General features: G+C 43.0%; 1 long non-coding RNA gene across 1 annotated transcript; it reads left to right on the forward strand.

Moving 5' to 3' along the window:
• The first annotated feature begins 1,635 nt into the window (after window positions 1-1,635).
• LOC141414050 (uncharacterized) lies at window positions 1,636-22,905 on the forward strand. Its single transcript, XR_012439152.1, has 4 exons — window positions 1,636-1,763; window positions 3,269-3,315; window positions 12,150-12,283; window positions 22,532-22,905. It is a non-coding gene; the product is annotated as an uncharacterized lncRNA (long non-coding RNA).
• The last annotated feature ends 1,051 nt before the right edge of the window (window positions 22,906-23,956 follow it).

A 23,956-nucleotide genomic window follows, 5' to 3' on the forward strand; every position in this document is an offset into this window, starting at 1 on the left:
TCACTTTTCAAGGTTGGAAAAAAAACTGATATTAAGAGGTATTGACCCAGAATGAGGTTAGGGCTTGGTTTGTAAGTATTTGAGATGTAGAAAGAATAGACTGTTGATGTGGGGTTTTTTTGTTGTGTTTTTAGTTTAGCTATCTGTTCCAGGAAGCAGTTGGAATGGTCAGTTTCTCATTGTTTTGCCAAGGTGGTAGCTTGTTAAGTATACAATCTCCTCTATGACATCATGAAGTCAAATGTGCTGTCAACAAGATGCAAGTGGGGTTCCACTTGAGTTCAGAAAAAGTTTCTGCAAAACAGCCTTCTTGCCAGACAAGATGGAGTCGTTTACAAAATGGAGTCATTCTGGTTAATTTGTGTTGGTGCCTTCTATCTCCCCACTCAGACAGGGAGACCAATTCTTTGGGCGCTTACCCAAAATGACCCCCTCTTCTAGGGGAGTTGAGGGAGGAAGGCCTGTCTTCCTGCTGAGTAGGGTCATAGAGTTGTCCCTGAGAGGTTAGGGGGTCACTTTGGGATAAGGGCTGGAATTGGACAGTTTGAAAGGCCCGATTGGTTTTAGGAGTATGTAGACTCTCTATGGATTGGGTCATATGATTTTGGAGAAAAATGATTAAGATATAGATGGTGCGACATGCCTGAAAATGAGAAGACACCCAATGGCAGCCAAAGGTTCTAGAAAGGGAGTTAACCCAGAAAACCAGCACCAGATGTTTAGTTTTTAATGAAACAATTTTATCCACAGTGGAGGCTTTTTCCCTTTTTTATTGGTCTGTTTTAATAGCTCATGTAAGTTAGTTTGTACAATTTTAGACTGATTTACATAAAAGTAAGATTTTTCTTTAAGCATAGCATGCGTGCCTCCTTGTTCAGCAGTTAGGAGATCAAGAGCTCTTCTGTTTTGGAGGACTACCCCATTAGAAAGTCTAATGGATCCTCAGAAGTTGTAGGGGAGCTGGGTTTGGTGTGTGGATCCTCAAATGATGGAGGAGCAATAGCCTTAAGCCTAGATAAATGGATCCAAGAAAGTAGACTCCAAAGCTCAACAGCTGTGCTGGTGGTTAATATAACCTGAAAGGGCCTTTCCAGGGTGGTTGTAGAGGTTTTGCTTGTCCAGTGAGGTCTTTTAGAAGAACCCAATCTCTGGATTGTAAAGAAAGTGTTTTAAGAGTACAGTCTATAGGTCAAGAAAGAGTTTGACCGGCATATTTTTGAGAAGTCAATAGGTTAGTTTAATGGCAGGTAAGTAAGAACCTAAGAGATGAAGGTCCTGAGGAAGTTAGGGTACAAGGAGATAGGAGCACCTGTACATGAGTTTAAAGGGACAGAGGGAAAGAGGAGCCCTAAGGGGTAGCACAAAGTCAAAGGAGAGCAAGAGGAAGGAGATCTATGCAACTTTGGTGGAGTTTCAGAGTTTAGTGAGTTGTCTCTTGAGAGAGGAATGGACCTTTTAGCCCCACCCCCCTTTAGAAGACTACAGTTGTCAAGTGTAGAGTGGAGTTAATAAGTAACCCCCAAATTTGTGCCACTTGCTGAATAAGTTAAGAAGTAAAGGCTGGCCCACTGTTACTCTGTAAACAGGAAGCCCAAGTCTAGGAGCACTAGATTACCATAAAACCTTAGCAACTGTTGAAGCCCTTTCAGATGTAGTGGGGAAGGCCTCCAGCCAGCCAGTGAAGGTATCAGTCATGGATAAAAGATATCTGTGACGCTTATGTGAAGGTCTGTGTGTAAAGTCTAGTTGCCAATTCTGACATGGTAAGTGGCCCCTGCAGTGGATAACTGCCACTTAGGTTGTTAGCTGTACAGCTTATATAAGTTGTAGTATAAGGAAGGAATGTTATATGGGTGGGGATCCCTGAGAAGTGATGAGGCCCTTTTCTTTCCAGATGACAGCATGGGAATGTAGGACATGATATGCATATTTTGAGTCAGTATAAATATTTAGTAGTTTTGACTGCCCTAATTGTAGGGCTGGGGTAAGGCCAATCAGTTTCACCTTTTGGGCTCAGGTATTGGGCATTAAAGAGGAACTTGTTGAAATGTGTCAGGGAAGAGAAAGTGTCTGGTATGGAGGGGGTCAGGAGGGCAAGTAAGCTGGGAGGAGATATAGAGGTTAGGGATACAGGGGTACCTCACTTAGTAATAATGTCCCTCCCTAACCTGGAGACACTTTGAGTAATTTGGAATAACTAAGAATAAGTGGGTAAAAGCTTGATCTCCCAAGGCACGAGTTAATAAGGGAGTTCAGAGGGCTTTAAGAGTCCGTCCTCCTCCTCCAATTATGATGATAAATGATGGGGAGAGAAGGCCTGTAAATTCAGAGAGAGCAGAGTAAGCAACTCCGGTACTGATAAGAAGATTAATTGGCTTACCTGTTATACACAGAGTTATCAGAGGCTGGGCCATGTTAATAGTGAAATCTGGATCCTGGGCCAGCATTTGAGGCCCATCAGTTTTCTGTGTTCAGAAGTCCCATGAGTGGTGAGCTAACTGGAGGTGCTTCCCTTAGAGGATCCATTTGACCCCTGGGGAGGTTTGTTCCCTCTTTCTTAAGGAAAGGACAACCCCTCTTCCAGTGTCTCTCTTTGCACTGGGGACAAGGTCTTGGAGGCAGTCAATTTTGAGAGCATTCTTTGCTCCAGTGACCAGTTTGCTTACAGTAGAAGGAGACCCCATCCTTAGGGCCCTTGCCAGAGGCATTGGGCTATTCAGCCAGTCTAGGGTAAGTCTTCCAGTCATCAGGTGGATAGACTCAGTCTTCTCCTTCCTTTAAGTTTATTTATTTATTATATTTTAGCCTCTCTTTGTTTTCCATTCCTATTGTGGAAAAATTTTAAAGCCATATCAACCAGTTCTAAAACGGGGGTCCCTGGTCCCTTCCAAATTTTTGGAGTTTGCGCTGAATGTCAGGGGCCTATGGGGAGTTGAGGGTCATGGCCAAAACAGGTATTCCTTCCATTGAGTGAAGGTCTAAATTAATGAAATGGCAGAGGTTCTCAGGTGATCAGGGAAGGAACGGAGCAAGATTTTCAGCTGCACTCTGGGTAGCCTCTCTTACTTTGTTGAAATTAGCAGTTTTGATGGTGATTCTTCATTTCTTCTATAAGACATGTGCCATTTGAGAGTGCCTGGTAATCCCAAATGGATCTTTATCAAGCACTGCTTTGAAGCTGTATTTATTGGTATAGTATCAATTTAAGTCATTCACATATTCTCTGGTTTTTGTTTGGGTCTGTTTTCTTTTTCTTTTGTCCATTTAGGCAAGTTATTAGAAGGACATGAACATCTTTCCAAATCAAGTCATAAGGTGAGATATTTAAATTCCTTGGTAACATGAAGAGGGGTCCTGGGAGAAATTGTCAAATTTCATTTCAATTTGTGACAAATCATACATGGAAAAGAGAACATGAACTCTGAAAGGTTCCCTTATTCCTGCCATTTTTTCTAAGAGGGTAAAGAGAAGAGAAGGATCTTTGAGATCTGGTACATCCCACAGGAACAGAAGGAGAGGATGGTCTGGTAGAAGATTGAGGGCAGGGTGGCAAAGGGATATCCTCAGGGTTAGGTGATCAGAGGACCTTGAAAGGAGGGAGTCCCAGAGGAGGAGGCAGGATTAGTAGGAGACCCATGGTCTCCAAAGGATTGAAAGGAAGGACATAAAAGAAAGGAAGGGGACGATGAAGATGATGAGCAAAAGGAGAAATTTTAAGACATCTGCGGAGGAGGTTGAGAAGCCATGGGAGTATTGAGAGGGAGATAATCTGCAGATTCATAAAAATTCGGTGGGGATTTAGGAAGAGCATGCAACAAGTGGATTGGTGGGTCTGGGTCTTGAGAAAGGGCCAGAAAGTTCTGGACATAAGGAACCTGTGACCATTGGTTTAGGCAGTGACAGTAGAGATAAAGTTGCAATATAGTATCAAAATTAAGGCAGTCATTTTCAGGCCAAACCTCTTGGTCAGGCAACTTATACTGTGGCCAAGTAATGAATATTAAGCTCTTTTGTTTGAGGTCAGTCAGGCCCATCTGCTTCCAGTTTCTGAGGAACAGTACAAAGGCAAGTTCTTAAGTGGGGCCAGTTGAGTGTTGCCCATAAAGACAACTAGAAGGAAGCAGCAGGGACCAAATGTGGGAGAAGACACTTTTGACCCAGAGTTTAGAGGAAGCATGACCCTCAAAACAAATTAGAGGAAGTTCTTGGCTTTCAGCATCCCAAAAGCTGCAGAGTTCCAAATTAAGATGTCCGACAAGTGGGTATCCCCACCTTGAATGGATCTCACCTAAGGGATGATGACAGACTGACGTTGGAGTTCAGGCCAAGAAAACTACCATCATGTCCCGAGAAATGCCTTTTCCTTAAAATGAAAGTAAGACTTACCCAATCTTTAGAGTGGTTGGGGAAGCATTTCTCCCTTGTACAGGCCACCAGTAATATTAGATCTTAGTCTATGAGGCTGGTGTGCAGGGTATGAATGATTTCACAGAAAAGCAAGAATTAAAAGCAGAAGCAAAGTTGTATTCACTTTCCAAGGGAGAAAAGGGGCCAGTGCTAAAAGATATTGGCTCAGAATGAGATTAGGGCTGGGGTTTATAAGTATTTGAGATATAGAAGGAATATACTGTTGATAGTTGTTTGGTTTTGGTTTAACTAACTGTTCCAGGAAGCAGCTGGGTCAGTTTCTAACAAACAACAAGGTGTTGTTTACAACTCACAATATTCACCAGCAACTCTTTAGATGAGCAAAGGACCTGTGTATCATCTGCCCACTGGGTGTTCACATTTGAATGTCACTCAATTCCAATAAGTTCATTCTTTTCTTGTTGACATCTGTCTCGTCCCTCCCTCTCTTTGTTTTCTTTTTCCAACTAAGATGTAATAAGCCTCTATAGGAGATGCAAAGCCTCTACCCAAGAGGGTTTTAGGGAATCAGTTTGGTAGAAAGATGTACCATAGAGCCCATATTGAAGTGGTTTATCATTTTCCCCTAGTTTGTATTTTCATTTTGGGTGGAGTCTATGGAGAATTTTGAAGTTCCCCAGACCATCCTTTGATGGCATTACTATGAGTACCAGGTATCATGGTAAGTGCAAGAAAGGTGGAGAATGCCTCCTTGGTGCCTGATCTTATCCTACTCTTCCCAGATCTGCTGCTTCTCCCATGAATTCACATACCATTCACCCAAACAGCCAGGGTAGAAACCCTAGCTCCATCTTTTGATTTGCCTCCCTTCTACTCACATCTAGTTGATCATTGATCAGTTTTGGAGTATCTCTCATAGGGTCTTCCTCTTCCCCAAAGACCCTACCTTAATCTGAGTTCTACTGTAACTGTTCAACATTTCATACCAAGAAAAGCTCTACCATCTAGCCCATCGTTTGTACTGATGGCTAACTTATTTTCTAAAGCCATGAATCTGACCTTCCTAAAATCTCAGCAGCTCTCCATGTCTTCTTGGGAGAGCCCAAAACCTGAATATGGTAATGAAGAGGCCTCACCTGGCCCCAGAGACCTTTTCAGCCATGGATCACCAATCATGCCTGTCAAGTACTGTATGCATAGTGACACAACGTGCCACCTTTCCCAGAGCACGGCTCTTGAACAAGTTGTTTCTCTAGCTTAGAAAGGCTAGAGAAGTCTTTGCAGAAGCCTTTGGGCACATGAACCTATTATTCACTTAACACATTAATACTTAACACATTACGCACCCTGTGTTTTCGAGGTTATTTATGTGGACGTCTCTACCATGTACATGCTGTGGTAGGTAGGATCTAACTATTCCTTCAAGCTATATAGCACCTAGTCCAGGGCCTGGCATTCATTCATTTTATTTGTTCATTCACCACTCGTTTATTCACTCACTTAATAAGCAGTAATTGTCTAGTTTGCGAGTCATGTACCTCACGCACTTATCCATGAACTCCGTTAGAGTTCATGATGGTAGATGGAGAGGTTGGGGATGGCTAGATCTCAGATGAATAAAAAAGGTCAAAAATCTGAAAATAGCTGCTTTGCTTTGTTGGGTTTGAACCACGTTGGAGCCTGACCCAGCAGACTCACCCCCCTCATTGAGTCACTGAATCACTTGACTGATCAGCCTGCTGTCTCAAGTCCTCATATGCAGAAGGAAAAATGAAAAGTTTCCAAATCTTTTTATAATTCATTTTTTATCCTTTTTTTTTTTCACACCCAAGATAGCTTCCAAGGCAAGAAATGTCTTACATACAAAGATTCCCCATGGGATGGGACATGGGGCTCTGTGCCCAGGGCACAACTTTTAGCATCATTTCACTTCATACCCCTAGTGGCCCTATAGGACAGGGACAATTGTTCATTGTGCCATTACAAAGGTATGTGAAATGACCTGCCCAAAGTCACAGGGTAAGACTGTATCCCAACAGTCTTACCTGGAAAACAGGTCTTCTGTATCTACAACTGGCACAGCTATACTCTCCAAAAGCTTGCAAGAAAGTGAGTCTAGACACCCAGATTGGAAACCCATTATGGTTCACAGTAAGATCTGCATTCACATCTTGCCAGAACCTCATCTTTCTCATTCCCATTTCTCAAATGTGTTTTGCAATGTAATTCCTTTTATCTTCTTTAGTCTGAGACTCTACTTCCCTTTTTGGTCATCAGTTTCTGTTGCTTGTGTTTTCTTGCAGTTATTTTTTCTAGTTCCCCATTTTTCCTTTTTCTTATTTTAGTTAGTTTTACCTCCTTAGAACTTATCATCTACCAAACTCAGTTCTGGTGATGTTAGATATAGCATTTTGAGGGATGATACAGGGCAGTAGTAGTTTCTAGATCTTCTAGGAAAAAGAAAGTCAGCATCCCCCTGCCCCACCCCTGTTATTTGTGTCTTGTAAAATAGAACAGAATTCCCACTTTGCTGGGATGCTGGGTTCTTAGCTAGGCTTTTGGGGAACCCAGAAGACATTCTGACTTGAGACCCTCACCCTTTGTTTATAGCCTTTTCTTCTAGCTGTCTAGAGCTCAGGGTTACTAACAACCTATGAGCTAAGAAATCACCCTTCTGGCAGTGAGTACAGCTGTCAGATAAGAGGGTTGGTTTATATAAGCATTGGATAATGTTGGCATCCAAGCCTTGTTTCACAGATTGAAGACACTAAGGCAGTGACTAGCACAAAATCATGCAGCAAATTAGTGACCTGGGCTTGAGCTGGACTGTAGGTCACTATTTTTTCCGGGAGGAATCTTTCCTCTATTACACAGTGCTTGGAGTATAGGGGTCTCTAGTAAGTGATGTGCAAAATCTCCATGCATGGATTCTGGAATAATCTCTTGCAATCACTTTTACTTCATACCTTTAACCCTTAAAGAATTTGCCTGGTGGGAATCATATCTCTGGGTCACACACTGGTCACAGGGGATGCAGAGGTCTTCAAAGATGGTTTCAGCCATCTGAAGCATTGATGAGGAAGACAGGTGTGGACTTTAACCATTAGTTAACATGTCTAACCCAAAGCTACAGGGACCCCTGGCTACACTCACAAATCTCACTAAGGCCACCAAACAATCTGTTCCCAAAGAAAAATAATCATCAAATTGCCTTCCCTGTTATAATTATTTTGACAGTAATTGTAATTCCTTAGAGGTATGTTGCATTTTACAGCTGATCAGTTCATTTACATATATTCTCTCATTTCTGGTATTTACAACAGCCTGCTATAACAGGCAGTCTATTTTCCCTGTTTATAGTTAAGAACCTGAGATTCAGAAAAGTTACATACTTTGGTCAGGGACACATAGATGGAAAATAACAAAACAAGTCTCCAAAGCCGGTACACTTTTGCTATCCTGCTCTCAGATGCACACTCATGATAATTAAATTGATCTACAATAAGTGCCTTGAACAGTCTTGCCTCATTGGATCCTTACTACAATCTTGTAAAGTTGATCTTGTTCTTCAGAAGAAGAAGTTGAGGTCCAAGTTATGCCACAATTAAGGACTGAATTGGACCACAACTTTAAGACACTCTCTACTACCTTGCCTTGATTCTTTGCCCAGGCCGCCGGCCTCCTGAAAAAATCCCCAACTGTGTCCCAGGAAGTCTTGCAGGCAGATGGCCAAGACCAGGAGGACAGTGGCCAAGACTCTGCTTCCGGTCCAGAGCTCCCTCCTTCTAGTGACTCCAGCTGGACCTCTGAGGGAAGGAGGAGGTTTTCTAGTCTGAGTTGATTAAAGATTTCTGTGACCCTTACCTCTTTAAGGCCTCCATATTCCCTAGAGAGAAGCTAAGATGAGAAGTGTTACCAATGCTGATTAGATATCAATGACACCCTGATAGGTCATTTGATCACCCACCCACCTTTAAAGTTTTATCAAGGATGTGTTCTGTGCAAAACACTTTGCTAGGTGCCTGCGATGCCATAAACCATGATAAAACATGGTTTATGACTTTAAGGAGCTGAACATTGGCTCAGCAAATTGAATAGAAAATAGTAAGTCGTTCTGAACTTTCCCATCTACCTTCTGCTCCAAGTCCAGCCCCTCCTCACTATTCCAATTGGCAGCACTCTTCATTAGTTCTTAAAATCCCTTTTCTGGATACCAAAGCTTCCAGGTAGGCTTTCTGCCTAGTTTTATACCTGTAATCCAGCCTCCACTCTGCTGCCAAAAGACTGAAAGCCCAAGCTGATTGTGTTTTTCCTTATTGAGAGTCTTTTGAGGACTCCCCTCTGTCTTCAGCCTTCCCATGTCACTCAGAGCTCAGTCACAGCTTGACCCCTGCCTTCTACTCCAGTCTCAACTTTCCCCTTTATCCCCATGGATCCTGGGGATCCTGCAAACCAAACCCCTACTCCCGTCTATCAAAAGGCGTACCTCTGGGTCTTTGCACAAGCTCTTTCTTTTTCCTGGTAGCTCTTCCTCCTCTATCTATCAGGCTAACATCTATTCATCTCACAAAACTCAGCTCAGAGGCTGAGTTTTGGCTCCTGTGAGCCAAGGCTGAAACAGAAGTCCTTTGTGGTGCTTAGTTTTATGTCTCAACCAGACTTGAGCTAAGGGTTGCCCAGAGAGCTAGACAAACATTATTTATGGGTGCATCTATGAGGGTTGTTCCAAAAGAAATTAGCATTTAAGTTGGTAGACTGAGTAAAGAAAATCACTCTCACCAATATGTGTGAGCATCATCCAATCCATCAGGGCCCAAACAGGACAAAAAGAAGAAATGCTAATTTCTCTCTCTGTGTTAGAGCTGGAGCATCCATTTCTTCCTGACCTTAGACATCAGTGCTCTTTTTTCTCAGGCCTTCAGTCTCAGACTAATACTTACACTATTGGCTTTCCCAGGTCTTAAACCTCTATGCTTGAACTGAAGTAATTCTACCAGCTCTCCTGGGCCTCCATCTTGCACGTAGCAGGCTGTGAGACTTTTCAGTTGCCACTAAGCCAATCTCTCACAACAAATCTCTTTCTGTATATCTATAAATTGCCTACTGTTTCTGATGAATGCACACTTCTATGTCTCTACAGCATTCATGCTTGCCCTAAACAAGTGTTGATCCACTCCATTGCAATTCTTGGTCTGGATTGTTGCTCTGATATATCTGTGAGATCTGTGGTTCCCTCCTGCCTGGATTAGGACATGGCCCAAAAAGTGCTTACTAATGTTCTGTTGAATGAACACAGAGAAAAATTCTATTCAGAAAACTCTTTATCCCCTTTGATTCAAAGTAGCTCGCAAAATGCAACCAACTTGGCTTACTATGATGGGTGGCCATGGGTTAGGAGGGAGGAATGTGTCTGGCTTTCTGGTGAACAAAGGAGCTCCTTTAGAGTCACAAATAGAGGAGCAGTATTAGTCATCGAGACAGGGAAAGTCCACATGCCTTCCTGTGGCTCTTTAGATGTGTCCTTAGGCAGGTTTCCAGAAAAAAAAAACAAAAAACAAAAAAACACCTATTTGCCTTTTCCCTCTCTTGCCAGAATTTCTTTCTTTCTGCTGTATGGTCAGGGATCCAGCCCAGAATCTGTGCTCTCCTCACTAAGGGGCAAAGTGACAAAACTGGAGCTTGGAGAACTAGAGGGCTGGTTTTATACACAGGTGCCCTGTTGGACCCAGGAACTAGGAGCCATCCATCTGCCAACTTCTGAATCTCTAAAGATCCACTAAAAACTGCTGGATGTCTCAACTAGCTTTTCCATTGTTGCCCTGCCACGGATTCATTATCATTGCCAAATAGTGCTGGGGGCAGGGCGATTATCATCAGACCCACCATTTCCAAGAACCCATAATATGTACATATATCTGCTGGATGCCTTAATATATTAATTCATTAAATCACTGGGAGCCTATCTTGGGACAGATACAAGGGCTACATCAATCACAGCAGGCATTATTCTGTTTTGCTCACTTTTAATTCTCCCAATATCTCTATAAGCCAAGATATTCTACCTTTGCCATTTTGCAAATGAGAAAACTGAGGTCTGGTGAGATAAAGTGATTTGCTGAAGGTTATATATTTTCTGAAGACTCTTTTGTTCCCTAGAAAACCAGACACAGAAAGCTGAAGTCAGGTGGAATCAGAGCTGAAATTAGAATCTACAGCATCTGATTTCTTTTCCTAGGGTCTTTCTATGGTGCACTTTTCCCAGAGGCTCACAGATGCCTCAGTCTACCAATGAGCCCAGACCTGTCAGCCAGGACCCAGTGTAGATTTTTCCTGCCTATAGACCCCTCTTCTGCTTTCTCCACCTCTGTCTTCCTGAGCCCAGATTGGTACTGCAAAGAGCTCTCTCTTCAGCCCTTTTTAGCTCCTTCATATTTTTTAACACAACTACTTTCTGAATATATAAATAAAAAAAAAGGTCAACGTTATCTTATGGGTATGTGGTAACCTTAGAGCTGAGATTTAGGGGATATTAAGAAATTCTGTTACTCAACATCTCATCCAATAGGGTCTGGAATTCTCACTATTATGGTGTGTCTTTCTCAATTTTAGCATTTTACTTTTAGGATTTTTAACAAGTTTTTGTAACATTGTCCTCTTATATACATAAGTGGTTTTCTTTAGAATGACTTTTTTTTTTACTTAATTCATTTTGAAAGGAAACATTTTATAACTACTGTAAATTTGAAACCAATATTCTTTTCCATAAGTGTAATAATAACAAGCTTTGTTTTTTCAATTTCAATTTAAGTCAACTGCCTGCCTGGAATACTGAGCCCGGAGGGGAGCAGGGTGGATAGAGAGGGGGGGAGAGAGAGAGAAGGGAAAGGGGGAAGGAGAGAGAGAGAAGGAGTTAGTTCCTTAGTTTTTAAGGGAAAGGGAGAGGGAAATGGAAAAGGACAGAAAGAGGGTGAAAGGGAAAGGGAAAGGAGGAGAGAAGAGGGAGAAATCAGCAGGTACAAGCACTGGGATTTTCTTCTTCATGGAATCAGAAAGATTAAAAGTTAAATTGAAAGGGAATGCCTTTCTCAATGTGACTAGTTGCTGTTTAAGGTCCTGGTCTAGATGACCATGGCTAAGGGCATACTATGCCTTGCACATGTGTCACCATGGGGTATACAGAGTGACTCTCACCGGAGCACACTGTGGTGCTGAGGTCTTGTCACCAGACCTGCAGAGGACTCACCCATTTTGTTGAAGGCAGCAGGAGTGGAGCCTTGCCAGGGTGGGTAGTCCAGGCAGAGTTCAGGGGAAAACCAGAGAAAGGTCAGGTGTTCTCAGGTGCCAAAGTAACAATAAGCGGCAATGGGGAAACCCCAGGAAAGATTTGGCTTACTTCTTCTGCCTGGCTTTGGCTCTGGACAGAGCTGGGAGATAGGGAAACGGAAAGCTAATTGCTGGAGGAACTGGGCAATGAGAAGCTTTGTCGGAGGCCTGGCCGAGCAGAGATCCTCCTGTGAGTTGGAGAAAGGTCCCAAGGCTGGCGGACTTCCTCTTATTACATTGGAGCCCCTAATTTGCAGCCCATTTCACAAAGCAGAGTGGATGCTTTTCAGAAGACCACATGAGTTATGCTGATAATGGGAGAGGAGGCCATGAAAGGGCACTTGGAACAGCCAGGGGAGCACTCACTAGGGGACCCCACCTACAGGCACAGAGGGAGGATGACATAAGCATTAGCTGCTTCACACCTCACAGTTTGATCCTTCCTTACTGATCATCAGTGCACAAGGAAGCAGAGGTCCAGAGAGGCTTACCACGGATAAAGTTTGCAGAGCTGGAAAGAGGAAGTGTTCTGGATCCTGACTCTGGGTGTTCCATGTGGCCTGACCCTCCCTCTGATGAGCAGATGACATAGGTAAGGTGAGGCTGCTGCCTCTAAAACAATCTGAGTTCACATCCGCCCCCAGACCTTGACCTCCTACTCTGCATAACTCTGTGAAGTAACTAATTTCCTGCTTTTTAAGGATGTGAAAACTAAGGCTGCAGAGGTGAAATGCGTACACTGAAGTCATTTTGACCTTCCTTCTGTTCTAGCAAGTGTCCAGACGCACTGGAATGGAGCCATGCATCTATTACACAGAGTGGGAGAATTCCCTGGGATTTTCCAGGCGACTGGAGGCTGGGTGGGTCCATGCTTTGAGGAGGGAAGTGCGGCTGGCAGCCACTCCTTCTGACCACTGGACAGCTCCAGTTCGGCTGGAAGCAGTCACAACATGGGCTCAGAGTAAACTCATTCTGCTTTTAGGGGACATTCAACACAGCTGGGACTTTCCCATTGTCCGATCCCCTGGAGGAAAATCCACACTATCTGGAAGGCTCAGAGTATAAAGGGTAGAAATGGGGGCTGAAGGGCAGATGGGAGGGGCCTGCACTGAGTCCTCAGGATGGCGAGGGGTGCCCTACGCCAGCTTCTTAGTGCTTCGTGAGGAGAGGGTAACCTGTCAGGAGTGCTTAGGATGGGCCAGCCTCTGCCCTGCATGTGCGTATCTCTTCCTCTTGCCTCCCTCCTCCTGCCTGGCCTCCAGGGCAGCTTTAGATTGGGCTTTCTCACTTGTACAGAGCTCTTCCAGGCCCGCTTTCAGGACTGCACCAGCAGCCACAGTGCTCAGGAGTCTCCAAGTTCAGGCCTCTCTGGGTAGCTCTGCACCCAATTCTGCTTCCAGCTCATTTCAGCAGTGGCAGCACACAACTATCACCACTGCTGTCTTCACTCATTAGGCTCCTACTGTGTGCAGGTCCTTTGTTAAATGCTCTAAATGCATCATCATGTCTAAAATTGTCATTCTTGCCTTAGTTTTCAAGATCTAAGAGGTGGCTCCTCCAGAGAATATGGGGGCTGTTTGGAATAAAACCTGGCCCTGTAGTCAGATGTTTCCATAGGTGTGGAGATGAGGGCACTTTTTTTGGGTTCCATTTCCTAGGGGCAGGGAGTGGGTAGGGTAGAAGCTCCAGGGCCTGGAAGTCTGCAGGTTTGTGCTAGGACTAGGTCCTCCTCTAGGAGGAGTGAGCAAGGTGATAGGTGACAAGGGAAGACGGAGCCAGATAAAATGAGGGATGGGCCCTCTTCTTCCCATGTTGATGCCTGTAAGAAGCAAATCCTATGGTGTGGGAATGTCTGCCCAGGTTTGTAGCTCTGCCTGTGTAAGGGGTACAAGGAGAAGTCACTAGAGCCTGATCACTGGGGCCTGAATCCTGGCTCTGTCACTTGTCACATTGTGTGATCATGGCCAAGTTGCTTAGCCTGGTAGCACCTCTGCTTCAGCATCCACAAAATAGAATAGTAATAGTTCCTGCCTCTTTGCTTTTAGAATATTGCTTGTTAATTGCCGCTGTTATCTCATGTCGCCTGGCTCCAGGAGTATGTGTCCATCTGTGGGACTGATAAACCTGGCCCTGCCACATCCCCACATATCTCCTTGGTCTAATCTCATATTCTCCTGTAGAGAATCCCACTAAAGAGATATTTGTTGGAAATGACCTGAGATGACAAGGTCCCTGATTCCCAGGGCCTTCCCAGAGGAACTCCTTCCCCCTGAATTTATAGAGGAGAAAGTAAAGAATAAGGGTAGTATGTGTGTACATGTGTGTGTGCATGTGCACGAGAGAGAGAGCACAAAGTCACGTTATAATGTTGCACTTGAACCTGCTGGGCCTTACAGCAGCAGTGGTTCTGAGTACACTGGGTGACATCCCGTTGAGAAGATTACTGAACAGCAGGAAGGTAGGGGGCCTTAGAAGCAGGACAGGCACCACAGGCCCTGGGAGCCAGCCAGCTGTCCCTGGGAAAGTCCAGAGGGGTGGATGCTGCTCCAGCCAGGGCAGATGCTGTGTTGAGTAACTTCAAGGACTCTGGTTCAAAGAAGGGGCAAGGCACAGGTCTGGGACGGTGTGCAGAAAGAATGTCAGCACCAATCACAAAGGGATCTTTCTAGGCCAGAGTTTCCATCTACCAAGGTTGAAGAAGAGTGAGTCAGCACAAAGCCTCTTAGTGCCTGGTGCTTGGCTAAGAGATGCAACAGCACAGAAGGAAGGCAAGAAGTGAAAAGTTTGTTTTTCTTATTAAGCCCCCCAATATCTGCAAAAAAAATAATCCATGTTGCATATCAAGAAACTGAAGTTTGTTTGAAAATGTGTCTGTTGTTATTATTGTTCAGATTTGCACAGCTTCTGAGGGTAGATCCAATTAGAATGACCTGAAGTATCTGTTGTGGACTGGTAGTCACCTTTGTGTATGCATGTGTTACATGTGTGTGTGCGCACATGGGGAAGGGAGAATGACAGAAGAAAGGATGAAATAAATTCATCTTATGATGACTAAATAAGACAAATCATATTCTATCATCTGGGGCAGAAAATAAATAGTGGCATAAGAAACATGCTCAGTCCCATGTGTGCTCTGAAGAGATCCAATCATGCCGTTTGCAGTGATGATATGGAGAGGAAGAAGGTGCACGCCTAGCTACTCCCAAAGCTTGTCAGCAGGGCCAGCACATAGTAGGTCTTCCAGACACTTAACTCAATTTAACTATGCAGATCAGAGCCAAATCTTCAGTAGGAGAGACTTGACTAAAAAAGGATATTTGAATGAATGTGTTTCAATTCATTGTTCACTTAGCAAATATCTATAAGAAATCAGAACTGTGTTAGACTCTGAAAGTGAGATGAAATATTAGATAATAAAAAAGGAAAAAACAAGTGAGATGTGGAAAATTTTGGACAAAAAGGATAGAAGGAAGTGGGGCTTGGGTTCATTGGCTTACATATCAAATTAGGTCTGAGTCATTTAAAATAGGATATTTCATGTAATCCTATTTATAATACCCATATACAGGCTGTACTGCTATCATTCTCATTTTTGCAGATGAAGAGCCCAAGATTCAAGGTGGTTAAATAATTTGCCCAATGGAATAGATATGGATTCTGATAGGAGACTACTTGAATCTCTCCCCTCTATCAGACTTCCTACCAAAACATTCTAGAAGTGTGATCCTTTAACCAGAGTGTTTTATACATACAGCCTAATTGGCATAGATAGGTACCTTACTAAAGAAGCACCAGTAATAGTTATTGCAATGCATTCACTACTAGAAGTTGAGACATGAACAGTGAAAAGAATTGTTACACAATGTCATTTGGAATAGAGGCTGGAAAGTAAGTGTCTTGTGTTTCAGTCATAGCTAACTAGCCTCAGAAATGTGGCTTCAGTTAGAATCATAAATGTCTGGGGTTTTTCTTTTTCTGATTCTGTAATGCAAGTTCAAAGGTTACTGTGGCATTTATTTCTCTATACACATCTGTTTGTCTACTTTAACACGTCTGAATTTCTATGTCTGGCTTTGTTTACTCAGCTCCAGACGCCCAGGGAGAATCAGATTTTGGGCCTATTGGACTTAACTTATTCCTGCTGATGGTGAAGGCATCTAGTGGGAAGTTGAGGGTTTGGCTCGTCTATGTCTATATGGTTAATGACTGTATCTCCTCACATACGCAAGCTCAGTCTTCGTGATTTAGTTTAGTCTTGTGTACTGTGGAAAGTGAGGCGCTCAGCATTCCCTCCTTCCTTCCTGTTTTCATTCATCCCTTTGGTTATGATTGTATGGAGATTCCACTGAGCCCTACAATGAACTAAAAAGGCAAAGTCTGTGCCACCAAGGAGCTCAGTGTCCGTTGGCCTCAAACAACACCATACCTTCTAAGACTACACCTGCTGCCATGAGAGTTTGTCTAACAAATGGGATCCATTCCAAAGCATGAAAATTTTAGTTCTGAAGTTTTAGAACTGCAATACTGCCTTCGCTGTGTAAGAGGGGTTTACCTTGAGAGTTGGTTCCTTCCTTCTGAGCCAGGAAGACCTTAGGTGCCATCCTACCCTGTTAGCTAGAAACATGCACGGAGTTAGGCTGGGGCTATGCATGTGAGTAAAGAACAGAGGATTATCTGTGTCAGGTGGGGTGGAACCTTGGATGGCTGATTTTTCAAGTCTAGAATATGAGTTACAACAGATTTCCTGTCTTAACTTGGATGATTATCTTGGGACTGTGTGGCCCATGGTCTGTTCTGATTATCTGATATGGTGATTTCAGATCTGGACAGGGACCATCCACCCTCTATCCTCTAGCTCTGCCAGAGCTGTCTAAACACTCTGGCACTTCTGGAAAAAGAGTGACTCACTGTAGTGATCATTCACCAGAACTAAGAGAAATAGTGAGCCATTAACAGAGGTTCAGTCCCTTCCAGGCTCCATGAGGGTGACGACAGAGACTAATTCTTTTCCAAAGTACCCTCTCTTTATCCCCAGTTTCCAACTCAGCTGCAGTGGTGCCATCCAGAAGGAGAGGGAGGGAGAATCTCTTTCTCAGAGGACCTAGGTGAAGGTGTGTATGTATGTGTATGTACAGGTGTGTTGGGGTGAATAGTGACCATGCTATGTGCTGCTAGAACCCTGCTGTGTACAGATAAAAATCGAGAGTCACAGGAAGACAGTTCTTTGGGTTGGAAGGTGCCTGCTTTCAAACACTGGCAGTTGGGATCAACTTTCAGTCTCATATATGCTTCTCTACTCCCTAAAAGGTGGATGCTGCTATTTGCTTTCACTTAACCTCAACCCCCTACACTGCCCCAAGACTTGGCCTATGACTCTGCACAGACTGGATGATAGATATGACAGCAAAGATAAACCATTTATAATCTTTTCTGTTTTCATTAATGACATACTTTAATGACTTTCATTAAAGTCCAGACTTTGGGACTTCCATGTCCAGCTCATTCAAGTGCTCTGAGATTGAGCTCCTGTCCAAAATTAACTTTTCCATCTGCAAGAAAGCAGAGTGCCACCACAACCATCTGTAAAGCATGTGCTCAGTTTTTAGTTTTTCATGTCACAAAAAGGAATGGGAAAAGGGGATGACATGAGGGTAACACACAACAGAAAAAAATCATTGTTACTTGTGGGTTTTTTTCACAGTTGTTTGAACCACACACACACTTCTAGCCTGTGTCCAAGGCCTTTCATAAAATGATTTTTTTCAGAATTATCTCAAGACTTTTGAAAAAATGCAGATTTATGGGCTGTGCCCACCAAATCTATGTGTTAGGGAAGGCAAACTTTGTACCAAAATAGCCCACAGTTTCTGAGGGTGAACAAGACAAAGTCTGATTTTTCAGGTCACAGTCCAGTGTGGGTCAATGTGGTAAAGGTTCCCTATCTCACACTTGGTTTTTCTTGGACACAGCTATTTGCACCTAGTAGCTCTATCATTCCCAGTGGTCTCAGCGTTCTTTCCGTAATCCTCTGTGTCCATCACAAATGAGGTGGCATACCTCCTCTGAACTTCTGCCTCTGTAGTGACCATTGGCATTTCCACTCACATTCCCTTGGCAAGAATGGTCCTATGTCCCCCACACAGGGGCCTGGGAGCTATGGTCTACTTATGTGTCCAGGAGGAAAAGGAACTTCATAAAATATTAACCAGTCTCAATCATGATCTGGGATGGACACAAATATGCATTTATTTTCTTACACATTTTATGGTGTATATATAAAGCTAAAAGTATGCCTTTAAAACAAGGACCCTTGGTACTTCCAACAAAGATGGCTTGGAGTCCATTTTCTTGAGAAGCTCCCATCCACAGGGACATGTATGGGTAATAGCAAGTGGTGTTAATCCACTTTTAGGTTATGCAGATATGCTTGTAGTGACAGAAATGGAAATCCACAAAGCCAACACCTACTTATGCTCCAGTATTTCCAGGTGCTCAAGTCCACAATTCCACATCCCAAGGAATGAAGGACCAGCAAGTAAGAAGGCTTATTCCATCCCTCCAGGACTCAGGTTCTTTATTCGTAAAATGAGGATGTGAGCATGTTTCATCAAATAAGTTAGTTGATATGCCTATTCTATTACCCACCACACTTTTAAAAGATGCACAATAAAAAATATTTAACAAAGGATTGGGCTTCTAGGGTTCCAAGACAGTGATGAGATCCATAGTTCAGAGACAGGGTAGGTCCTTGCTACTCAACGTGTGATCCGTGGAGCAGAATCATTTGGATTGCCTGGAACTTATGAGAAACACAGCATCTCTGGTCTCACCAAAGTTCTACTGGATCAGAATCCACCATTTAACAAGATCTGCAGACAATTCTACCCTCAATGGGATCTTCTTACTAAGGTTTGAGAGTTCCTATGACAGAAGTTGTTTCTAACCACTCTAGCCCAGGTTCTTCCAGGGGCAGTGAGGGCAGAATGTGAGAATGGGGCCAGCACAGTTGTCCAGGAAGAGAACAGGTGATAATCATGTTGAGAAGGCCTCAGTTCCATGTCCTGACAGGCCTTTTTTTTTTTTTTTTTTTTTGCTGTCCTTGTCTCCCTAACTTAAATCTCCTTTTTGGAGCTCTGTCTCTCTATCTCTCACTCAGGTGTTTGGTCCATATCCTGCAGGAACCTTTCTTTTGTTTTTCTTAGAAAGTAAAGATGTCTTTTCTTGGCATTTTTAGAGGTTGAGGGATGATCAAGGACACACCTGGGCCCCTGGCAGTTGGATGTGGACCAAGTGATGGAGCTTTTAAGCCTAATTGTTCATTCCAGAGGTGCAAGAGAAAATTACAGTTGTTAGAAGTTATTATGGGGGTGCAGGTTGTTATAGTGATAGAGGAACTGAAAACAGAATGAACAAGATGTTGAAATAGTGGAAAAAAACCCACAGTAGATATTCTTTGAATTGTGTATGGAGAAGTCATATCCTGTCATTGTGGGCTTGGAAGATAACAACTAGTCAGCAATTGTAGTAATATATTCATGAACTCTCTCTGTCTCTCTCTACGTTATCTAAGTCTTGGTAACAAAATCACCAGAAATGAAACAAAACAAAAGCCTTTTATTTGTATAGAGCTTTATGATTTACATAACACTTTTAGGTATTCATTTATTTAGCATATATTCTCAAGCATGGTCATTCAGTATATACTGTGCACTAGAAACTGGGCTAGGTCCTGGGATTACAGTGGTGAAGCAGACAGAGGCCCTTTCTCTGTATGATTTACACTATAATGAATTTGGCTGGGATTTTTTGAGTGCTAACTATGTGCCAATGGCTGTGCTAGGTACAGTAGCCCCCAGGGAGCTATATTATGACACATTCTCTCTTGGCAATTTTCTTATCTCCTTTACCTAGATACAGTTGATAGAAGTACCCAAAGACAAAAGTTTAGGTGACTTACCCAAGGAGATTAAAATAATTGTTGGTAGGTCAAGGAAAAAGTCAAGTTCTTGCCTCTGAGATACTCATTCCTCATGAGCCTTCTGTGCTTGGCCCTTGGTCTGCATATTCTGACAATGACTGTGGAACCATTGATGGCTGAGTGGGTTTGGAGGCAGACAATAAAATTACAAGAAGTGGAACTTCAGCAAGCTTGAAGAAGGGGATGAGAAAACAGTCTCCCTTGCAGGAGGAATCATTTCTAGAATTAGGAGCTGTGATATGAAAGGGAAGACTGTCCTTGAGAAAGGACAGGTATTGCCTACTGCAGAGTCTGCAAGGTCAGGTGGGGCTGAATACGGGCAGAAGGTGAGCTGGGGCCAGATGCTAATGACCTTGAATGACACTCCACAGACTTAATCCTTTATCCTTTAGGCAATAGGGAACCATCAGCATCTGCCAGTCTGAAGAGGCCACAGGTCAGTTTAAACATGATCTCTCCTACCGGAAGATGGGGTATAAATTTGACAGTTTAGCAGGGATGGTGAACAGTGCTAAAGATGGAAAAGTGAGTTAGAAAACTGTCTGTATGCCCATTCCCAGACTCCTCCTCCTGCTGGATCGTGAGCTAGCCATTGCTCAGTGTATTTCCCAATTCCTGGGGGACTTGTGAAAATAAAGGTTGGAACTCTGTAGGTCTGGAATGGACCTGGAATCCTGCATCCCTCACCAAACCCCAGGTGATACAGTGTTGTTTTGAAGGGACCACGATGTGTGTAGACATGCACAGAACAGTGATGATGTGCACAGAGAATAGACTGCATCCAGCAGCTTTGCTGAGCTCTCTGTATACACATTTTCATTGAAGTTTTTTAACAACCAAGAAGTGATTAAGGTTGCTATTCTTATTGTACTACTAAAGAAATGGAATTTCAGTGTTCAGCTAACTTGTTCAAAGCTGCATTGACATGTCTTCTCAGTCTCTTCAAATCTTCCATACCATGCAGAACAAGCAAAATGCAGTTAGAGTCTAAGAACTTCTCATTAAATTTCAGCTCAGTTCTGCAGAAACCCTGTTGCTGCATATTAACCACAAGAAAGATTCAACCATTACTCATATCCAGAAAGGAAGGAAGAGGCACTTTTCTCTTTTTTTACCTCGTGACTGAGAAGGGTGCCTTTAAAGAACAGGCTTGCAAGACAATGAGTGACGATGGGGAAGTCTTCAAGGTCAGGGAGGGAAGCAAGTATCTTTAAATGAAAATATTTGATGCCGTCTTGGTACAGTGGAGCTGGGGAGGAAGCAGTGTCCGTGGCAGACAGAAATGTCATTTATGTTTCTGTGAACACTCTCATGGTTTAGGACATGACATGGCAGACATCCCAGGGATGTCTTATTTCCACAGTTGGGGATTTTGCGATGTAGGGAGCACTCCAGGAGCTACATAATCTGTTATTGCAACATTTCTCGTCTGGGGTTTTCCACTTCCTCTGGCTGTTCTGGAAAGCAAGGAAAGGGTCTGCAAGGAGGTGACATTTAGGCTCCAGGCTGAGAAATACCTTGGGAGCAATGAGAGGTAGTGCCTGAGGAGGGCTCTTGCCCCCAGGGCGGGCTGGCTATCAATACATAAGCTGGCCCATGGCAGCATGAGAATTGAACTTCAAAGCCCAGTAACTGGGGTGGAAGAGCACAGGTATCGCATGGGAATCACTAGCCTCCAGATCAACTAGCATCTTTTAAAGATATCCATATCTCTCTCTGCTCCCGCTGAACTGGAAGTTGGGGAGATGAGAATAGAATTTATTTCTAATAGATTATTCAGGTGATATTTATAGACCAAAATTGGGGAGCTATTCATAGACTCCATTAGCAACACAAGAGACTCAAGAAAAAGATATGGGAGACAATATGGGCTCTGGAGTCAGTCAAATCTGTAGATTTATGCCCCATCACTGTAGCTTATTAGCTGTGTGATTGTGTGCATACCACTTGACCTCATTGAGTCCCATCCCATAGGTTTATGAGGCCCTAGTCAAAGGGTTGTGTGAGGTCTAAGAAGACAGAGTCTACAAGAATGGGATTTGTAACAGGTGCTCAATAACTACTTGCAGGCTTAAATTCAGCACCTCCCAACCACTACTCTTGTTTCTTGTTGAAGTAACCTCAGGTGCTCTTTTGCCTAGGACATTTGCAATTAGTAGATGGAAGGGTGTGAGGAGGTGGGAAGAACTTGGATGATGAAGTAGAATTTATTGTCATTATATCTGTCAATTTATAGACTTTGAGATAGATGTGAAGATCTAGGCCATGGCAATCTGGGATATTCTACTGGCTCTGACAAGATGCATTTTAGCAGAGATGGGAAAGAAATTGATCTTGTAATCCACAATTTAGGTACAACCATGTGGCCCAGTATAGTCTCACAGGATCATATAACAGAAAAGTGAAGATGAGCATGGGCTGCATTATAAGAAGTATAAGCTCTAGAATAAGCAGTGTGAGACTCAGTTTTATCTCTCTGCTTAAGAAGAGCCTGAAGACCTTCACATATTATCACTTCTTTGGATAGTATATCTTATCCTTAGAGGGGAGAACATAGGATGGTAAAAGGAGTTGGGACCACGCTGTTGAGGAGCTTAGGGAATGGTGGTTCTGACTAAGTGAAAAGAGGCAATGCAATTGCTGCTGCAATAACCTGAAAATATAAATTGGGGAAGTGAGCTGAAGTGACAAAATGTGGATGGAAACTTGATTGAGACACCGCCTTTTCTTCCTCACATGGAAAAATTTCAACAGTAGCTTCCGTTTGGAGCTCCCCTATCAGATACATTGGGCTGCTTTACATCATCATCATCAGTGCCCCAACAACATTGTAACCAGACATTTTTTCTCTTCATTTTCCAGATGAGGAAAAAAGTTCAGGAAAGGGGAAGTGGGTCTGGCAAAGTCACAAAGATTAGAAAGGATGGAGCCTAGAACTAAACCCTGGATTCTGAAGACTCTACTCACTCTACCATGTTGGGTTCTCAATCTATAACAGAGGAACTTGAAGAAATAATGAGTTGTATTGGATGGCAATAAGCAAGCATCTATTATGGATTCCACAGAAGTGATGAGTGACCATCTGCTCTGGATTCCACAGAAGGGACTTAAGAAAAGAGTTAAGATCTTAGACTCTGGAATCATATTCCACCTCACTAACTCATTTCTGAGTTTCCTCTCTCCTTTCACAAAACTACTGTAGTTTAAAAGCTTGGCACAAATCCAGAAACGTATAATGAGACACCAATAAATGATAGATTTTTTAAAAGTCTGGAGTCATTTGTGATGGCTTCCAGTGTCCTCCCAGTTCTGAGAATGCACAAGCAGTTGTCCTCTACTTATCAAACATGGGACACCTCCTTCCTCCATCCTTGACACTCCTTAGAATAAGTTAAGTCTCTATCCCCAGACATTTGCCAACCCCCAAGAGCTTTGCCCTTCAATCCAGAACTTCTACCATATACATTGTGGAGGAATTCCATGCTGGGATAAATCTAGGATTACCAATGAGCATAGAAGAGGAAATATCCATGGAAGTTGTAGAGGTCTTGCTTTTTGTAATAAAAAGAGCATGATTTGGATTTGAATCTAATACCTTTCAGTCCTGATGGAGATCTTGAATGTGCCATTTCCCATCTTTTAATCCCAGTTTGAAAATCATTAAGTGGAATTGTCAATACTCCATGAAGCTATGCAGAATCCAGAACACCACACACATACACAAATCTGTGTGCATGCTTGGGATGCTATGCCTGCTCAAGACAAACTTTAAAAGACCCCAGACTCTCACCTCTGGCTAATCTCGAAGCACTGAGCAAGTAGGAAGTGAAAGCTAAGGCAGAGCTGTAAACAGTCCAGCTGATATTGAAGGTGATCCCCAACACACACACAGAGTTCTTTGGTAAAATGTGGGATACTTACTGGTTCCATGCATCTGAGGAAATCTCTGTCCAGTCACAAACTGACCATTGAGCTAACTGAGAAGACTTCGCTGCCCACATCTGGGCAAAAAAAAAAGGAAAAGACACACTTGGCACACTTTGCAGAATTACTTCTGAAAGCTTATTAAATAAATAGACAAAACATTAATAACAACAAAAACAAAAAAACAATGAAATCTAGGTGGAGAGTCTGATATTCAGAGTTGTCACCTAAAGTGTCCTGTTTCCGACCAAAATTATGAGGCATAAAAAAACATGAAATGAAGGTATTTACAAAGAGAAATAATATAAAACACGACAAAAGAAGTCAGTAGAAACTATCCCTGAGGAAGATATGGATTTACTA

This window comes from Castor canadensis, chromosome 11 (genome assembly GCF_047511655.1).
Source record: "Castor canadensis chromosome 11, mCasCan1.hap1v2, whole genome shotgun sequence".
NCBI lineage: Eukaryota > Metazoa > Chordata > Mammalia > Rodentia > Castoridae > Castor > Castor canadensis.